Raw genomic sequence first — 7538 nt, 5'->3', positions numbered from 1 at the left:
GTTCGACTGGAATTCCATCAATTCCTTACGTACGGCCTTTCTTTGTACTTTTAACCGCTTTTAATAATTCCTCTAATGTTATAGGGTCATCTAAACTTTCAGTTTCCTCTACTGTTAAGGTTGGGAGGTTGAGGCCTGCAAAAAATTCATCCAAGTCATTTTCCAAAGGTGCTCCACCACTAGTATACCAATTTTCAAAATATTCCTTAAACATTTTGTTTATGTCTTCAGTGGAGGTTAATATTCCCCGCTGAGTACATTTAATGGCTGAAATAGTTCTGTTAGCTTCCTGTTGTTTCAAAGTTAAGGCGAGGAGATGACTTGGTTTACTACTTTCTGAGTAATATCTAGATCTTGTCACCTGCATCATATATTCAACTCTAATTCGTAATAAATCATTTAGCTCTGCTTGTTTGGATTTGAGAGCACTTGCTTTAGCCACAGTGTGATCTCTTTCAATGTCCCTTTCCAGATTTTTACATTCTTTTTCTAAATTCGAAATTTTTTGCAATCTATGTCTATGAAGATTTGAGCTAAATTGTATTGCCCCATTTCGGATACATCCCTTAATTGATGCCCATATTAATGTCTTATCCTCAATTGTACCCTTATTTAGAGCGATAAATTCAGATAACTGAGCCCGCATTTGTTTCAAGAATTCCTCACACTTCAGAAGAGTAATATTAAATCTCCATCTGCTATTTTTATTTTTTACCATGCTATAGTTAAAGGTTGATATTATTGGGTTATGGTCTGATATGTATCTTGGTAAAATCTCTACTGTACTAACTGAGGGTAAGAGATTAGTAGACACTAAAATATAGTCAATGCGGGAAAATGTTTTGTGCCTCGCTGAATAGAAGGTAAAATCCTTTGCGGATGGGTTATGTATTCTCCATACATCCTTTATATTTAGGTCTGTCAAAAAAGTGTTAAGTGCCTTAGAAGCAGCCTTTTGAGGGCCTGTAAAAACAGATGTTGATTTGTCGAGTTCCATGTTCACCTGGGCATTCATATCACACCCCATATACAGTTGGTAATCTGAGAGTGATAGCAGCCTCCTTGTTATTGCAGGGAAAAAGTCACTTTCAAATGAATTTGGTGCATACAGACTAACAAATGCAATCTTTTTACCCTGAATACACAAGCAACAGTAGGCCATTCTACCTGTATCATCAGACCCAGTTTTCTCAATTGCCACATTCAAGTTCCTTCTCATTACGATCATGACCCCTTTTGTACGTGTACCATCGGCTGACCATGCAACTGGCTTGTACACACGATTCTGCATTCTATCTACGTCATTTGGTCTCAGATGAGTTTCCTGAAACATTGCTATGTCCACTTTCTTTCTTTTGAGGAAATCTAAAATCTCAGATCTTTTATAGGGAGAATTTAAACCTTGAACATTCAAAGACAATACATTGAAACAATTTGGAATGCGTGCACCAATATTTTGTGCATTATTCTCACTGCTGGTGGTGGCACCCCCCTCCCCCCCTCTGCTCCCATTGCCCACTTCCCCCCTTTCCTGCCCTGCGTCCCTTTCCCCGTTTCGACATACCTCCTGTTGCATCCGTGAGTGCCGCTTGGCAACGTCCCACGCTAATCCCCGACTCCGCCCCCGCTTCATTAAACAAAACAACCAATTGAACCCCAAAAGTAACGTAACAACCGCGCTATAAAACTACGCCAACTCCATTCATTTACAAATACAAACCTTAGGCAAATAGTGGTAACATCAAAATATAGTAAAACAAAATCTGAAGTCTTGTGTCCTTTGAAAAAGAACAAAACAGAAATAGTCTCCACATATGTACGCCGCAATATACTAGTAATTAAACAAAATTTCTGGTACTTCACCCAGAGTCTGAATCAACTTGCTGCTCCTCTTCACCACGTTCCTCTTCCTCCTCATCCTCGTGGAGTACTGTATCCAAAGCATCCTCGGCTTGTTTTGGTGTTTCAAAGGACAACTTCTTGCCGTTGTATTTCATCATAAGAATTGCTGGGTAAACCAGGAACGTCTCTATTCCTCTTCTCCGAAGTTTGGCCCGTATATCGTTAAATCCGCGGCGCTTTCGGCTTATTGCTGTGCTATAGTCTGGGAAAAACCACAACGGAGTTCCGTCTGGGAGAGTTGGTTTGGCTTTCCTCGCTCCCTCCAGTATATCTTGCCGGTCTGTGTAGCGTAAGAGACGGAAAATCATGGTTTGGGGCTTCGAGGAGTTGTTTGAGTAGACCCGGTGAGCTCTGTCGATTTCCACCGGAGATCCGTGGGGGCCGCCCAGCGACGGAATCCAGGTGGACAGCATCCTCTGTAAGTACCCCCGGGCGTCACCACCTTCTATCCCGGTTGGCAAATTAATAAGCCTCAAATTATTTCTCCTGTTTCTATCCTCTTGCTGAATCAAATCTTCCCGCAGTTTCGTTATTTCTTCCATACAATGTGCGGTGTCGGCTTGGTTCTTTTTTAGGTTAGCTTGAATGCTGTCGACTTTGCCAAAAACAGTAGTGAACTTCTTAGCATGAGAATCCATCTGTTCCACCACTGACCGCAAAATGCCACCGTTTTCGGTCAAAGCTTTTTCAATGGGAGCTAGAGACTCCTTAATGGAACTTTTTATCTGTTGGGTGACGTTCTCGTTCAAAGTTGTCATCTCGGCAGCCAGCGTTTGCTTAATCAGCGCAGCTAGCTCCTCCGTTAGCTCTGGTCGGGACTGTTTGCTGCCACTAGCCTCTTGTTTTTTCACCGAAGTTTGTTCTCTCCTTGACGACATTGTTTCCACTAATTAAAAGTGCGCCTCCAATTTATTCAGAAAACTTTATGGGGTTTACAAAGTACATGAGAAAGTACCGGTTAGCTCGGACCTCAGCGCGCTGCTGCCATCTTGCCTCGTGCCTCACCGGAAGTCCTTCTTAATTCTTTTTTATCTCAGTATTATTCTTATGAGCATGAATTTTCCTATGAAACCTGCTTTAATTAATTAAGGATTGCAATATGAACTGTTATTAGAAGTGAATACTAAAATTGTTAATTCTAAATAAATTATCTTCATTGGAACTGCAACAAGGCAATGTTGGCTTCTAAATTGAGATTTCAAATTTCATCTAAGTTCAATTTTCTTTTTAGAAATTGATAACGTGAGAAAAGGAAACAATCATTCTAAAATACAATCATTCTAAAGAGAAAACAAACTGCAAAATGAGAATAAATTCGATAGTAATCAACTCTACCAAAATAATAGACTTGATGTTTCAATACTTAAACAATATTCAATTCATGGTGTAAATAACCTATTGTATAATTTGTCTTGTTGAAATCTCTTGTGACTTTTATGATTGTTTTTTTTTTGTGTTGCACCATTTTTTGTTGTTGACTATTGACTTGCCCGTTTGTGTTTGGCGCTTTTATTTTGAAAGGTTTATGTTTGGGGTTACCTTGACAACGAGAGGGGAGAAACGTTGTGGAGCAAAAATGATATATTTTTGGTATTTTTTGGTAAGTTTTTTGTTTAGTTTTCCCTCTGAAGAGGCACAAAGGTACATTTTTGATGTAAATATTTCATTGAATAATTTTTTGTGTCTCTAGTTTTTATTATTGTTGTTTAATGTTGTTTAGATTAATGTAAATATTTATCAAACTTCCGTTAAGTTTTGTGAATGCGTATTTACACATTGTATTTGTGTTCTTTTTAGCTCTTACAGCAGATTTGAAGGATTTATTGACCTTAAATCTAAAAATCGCCAGTTCAAGTGTCAAGACTTCATTCAGAGGGATATGCTACACATGGTAAACAATATTTGAAAATGCAATTTAATGAAAGAATACACAATGTCCCAATGTATCGCATTTATCACATTAATTCAGTTGATGGTTTTCTGAAAAAGCGCTTGAAGAAGAGGCTGACAGGTCTCAAACGTCAAAAAGTTCTCAGCCATCCACAAGTTACAGAACTTTCATGTCACCAGAAAAGCAAACCACAAGTTGTGTGAGGACACTTCTGTGGACATTTGAACTTTAACCTGGACGAGACTCTGTTTTTCTTTATCACCAGATGCTACGAGTTCTCCAACAAAGGAGCTGACATCTTCCTGGAGTCTGTTTCACCTCAACTACCTACAGAAGCTGCACTGCAGTGATGTGACTCTGGTGGTCTTTTTCATCATGTCCCCTAAAACCAACGACTTCAGTGTGGAGTCACTGAAGGGTCAGTCCATCTACAAGCAGCAATGGGACACTGCTCACCCTGTGAAGGACAAGTCTGGTCAGCAGTTCTATGACTCTTTGCTCAAAGGTCAGATCCCTGACATGAACTTCATTCAAGTCTGTGACGGTTTCACCATCACGAGGAGAGACATTCATGATACACAGAGACGTGGCCTGCCTGTGGTCACTACTTACAATATGCTGGACAATGCTGTTAACCCCATCCTGACTAAGTGTGCTGCACTAGTCTCTGCAACAACTGGGTAAAGATCATCTTCCACCCAGTGTTCTTGTCTTCTACCAGTCTTGCTGCCCATGTACTACGACAACTTTATACAGCTGTGATCTGGAGAGTTCCTCTCCCACTACGAGCTCTGGGGATACACTCCTGATGAGTGCACACGTCATGGGGCATTCCCAGTGTTACCACTCACCTGTTAAGATTTGGCTGTTTCATGGAGAGCATGTGACTGACTGCTCTGCATATGAGATATTGTGGGTTGCTGGTTCCACTCTGCAGACGACTCTGTTACCAGCTGACACAGTTCATGTTCAACTTCTGTCAACAGTCCTGCCTTCGACACATCATTCGACACAACTGCACTGAGCGCCCATCTGAGCGCCTCGACTGGAGATACCTGTGCTGGTTCTATGTCCACGCTTGACACCTGGTCGCAGTGGAGCCTTCCCAGGCCAGTACAAAGTGACTTCATGTCTTCTCTACGGACAGTGTGCTTCAACGTGCTACCATCCTACACCATGATGTCATGGGAGAACCAACTGAGGCAGTAACTGACATGTCAGTCATGTTCTGTTCTACTCTGGATGAAGATGGAGTAAAGTCGACAAAGTCCAGACATTGCTGGAACCAGAGACCCTGAGAGACAACTCTGACTACCTTCCGCCATTGGGACTCCAGAATAGAAGGAGAAGAGAGGGAGAAAAACGTAGAAGGAGAGTATAGGCCATATGCTTTTGAGAAATTCTTAATGTTAATTTTTAGTGTTTATTTTTGATTATGCTAATTTTTGTCTGTTTTGTCTGTTCTGTTATAGTTTCTATCCATAAGAAGTATTGAACTGGCCTCGGACAGCCGACAAGCAAATTGACAAGCCGTGATACAACAAATTGGCAACCAACAATATGGTAAGAGACAATGAGCACAGAAATGAACAAAAGAGAAACACCAAAATTTGTAAATTTTGCTATAAGGAACAAACTTGTAATATATTATTTAAGTTGTCTGAAAGAGACACTTGTCTGATAAAAATAATACTTATGCAATTGGGATTGCCAAAGTTTTACTACGTCTATACCTTGCAATAGAAAATAAAGTTAAATTTTGAAGGCTACATACAAATGACATTTTTAAACTGATAAGCCCACTTAAGAGAGTGATTTAATTTTTCCAACTAAAGGAATTGAAATTGAAACAAGACAAAATTTGAATGAAAATACTTTGTTAAATTGGATGTTGCATCATCCCATGTCTCCGATCACTGGTAAAATGGATTTGCTTACTTCTCTTCTGACAAATGTTCCTATTTTCTTAGATTTTATTACTCTTTGCTGAGTTTCAATTCTCACGTCTGAATTAGATGACTGGGTTTGAGTAAAACCCTACAGATTTAACTTTTGACTTAAATTGAGATAAGACTTTCCTGAGTATGTGCTCCTTGCCTCTTATTCTGCTGTCCGAGCATCATGTTTTGATCATGTATTATGTTCAGTGTATTATGATAACAAAAAGTTGAGATCTGTTGTAATAAAAGAGAGCTAAGGCTAAAGTTGATGTTTACTCATATGACATGTCTCTTTTAATTTTTAAATGAGATTACATGTGATAGTGTAATCAAGAGAGGGAAATTGTGTTCTTCTTCCCTGTGTTTTTAAAGTTTCATTCATATGTTTTCGCCCTGTAATGAATCCCTGTGTACAGTAACATGCTGTGTATGTTTCTGGACTTTGGAGTGTCAGTGGGGTTGGGATATGATGTCATATGGACTGTGAATGTATATGGGACAGATAAGGGGTGTGTCTCCAACCTTTAGCATATGCCAGCCTGTTATGGGACACGTGTTGGGACAAAACTGCTGTGTATGTTTCCATGAAGATGTTAACTCAACAGTTATGCTGGTATAAAAGGCAACCAGTTTTTCTGTGCATCAGTTGGGGAATGTCAACTGCGTTGTCGAGGGACGACCGACGCACAGAGAGACGCCGCGTAGGCAGAATCATGCTGAATCAACTTGAGTCTTGAGACCTGTACCTGCCTGAACCAATAAAGAGACATGTCTGAGAACTTTTCTAACTCTCCAAGCCTCTTTCTTAAGATCCTCTGTTCAGGCTGCCTCCAGGAGAAGCTGACACTGACCATAATGGAACAAACGCTACAGTGAAATGTAGATGAAGAAAACTGGGTCATTTTCTAATTTTTCCTAGATTTTGTCAGACTTACTACTGCAAACAGAGCCTGAAGTTGTTATTGCATCTTTCCAAACGTCTTCCTGGTTTGTGACATAATCTTGAATAGAGCCTATTGGTGCCAGAGTCGTTGGAGGCGGAAGTGTCCTCATGCTCACTTCCCATTTGGAATGTGTTTTACAGTCTATGCTTACAACTGAAAAAGTATAAATTGAAAAAGTAGAATTCGAGTAACTTTTCTCGCTCTCTAGGCTTCATTTGATGTTGAAGAAATGTTCATATTAACCTTAATGTGCCCATAGATTCTGAGTAGTCTAGACACACAGGCTTTGATCAAACTGAGGTATCTTTGCTGCTATTGCTAAATCTTGTCAACTACAATTTCAGCACATATTTTCCTGGGCTCCAACTGTGCATGATGTCTTCTGTCTTTACTTAGCATTGCATAGAAGCTGCTTTTTCCATCCAACACAGAGACAGAAGAAGCGTCTGACGGCTAGCCCGGCTAATCTGCTCCGACAGCTGTGCGGTGACACCAGGAATTAGCTGTAGCTCATGCAAATAGAGTGCATATGCTAATACTGGAGCTAATTGGTGGGAAAGAGGAGGGGCCATGTCGGGAGGAAGACGTCTGGATGGAAAAGCGTGCCCATTCGGATCGCAGCACTCATTAAACATATGGAGGTGGAGACAGGAGCAGATAACGCCACTCACAACTCACTAATGCATTTGCCTTTACCCTACAAGTGCTTTGACGATATTTGACTTCAAGTTGTATGTATTTGCCGAGTTCTAATATACTGACATTAAAGATGCACTGTGTGACTTTCTCATTAGGAGTCCATCACCTTTGTTTTGTTTTCCATGTTTCCATGGATATGTCATCGTTCTGCCTGGAATATTC

The 7538-nt window shown here is 40.3% G+C and overlaps 1 pseudogene; it reads left to right on the top strand.

Moving 5' to 3' along the window:
* The first annotated feature begins 2845 nt into the window (after positions 1-2845).
* On the top strand, positions 2846-4999 carry LOC110162774 (glycogen [starch] synthase, liver-like; annotated as a pseudogene).
* Positions 5000-7538: the final 2539 nt, after the last annotated feature.

This window comes from Boleophthalmus pectinirostris, unplaced genomic scaffold (genome assembly GCF_026225935.1).
Source record: "Boleophthalmus pectinirostris isolate CB_2022bp ecotype Guang Dong unplaced genomic scaffold, ASM2622593v1 HiC_scaffold_13, whole genome shotgun sequence".
Lineage (NCBI taxonomy): Eukaryota > Metazoa > Chordata > Actinopteri > Gobiiformes > Gobiidae > Boleophthalmus > Boleophthalmus pectinirostris.
The sequence above is the reverse complement of the archived record's forward strand: the minus strand, read 5'-3'. Positions and strand labels throughout refer to the sequence as shown.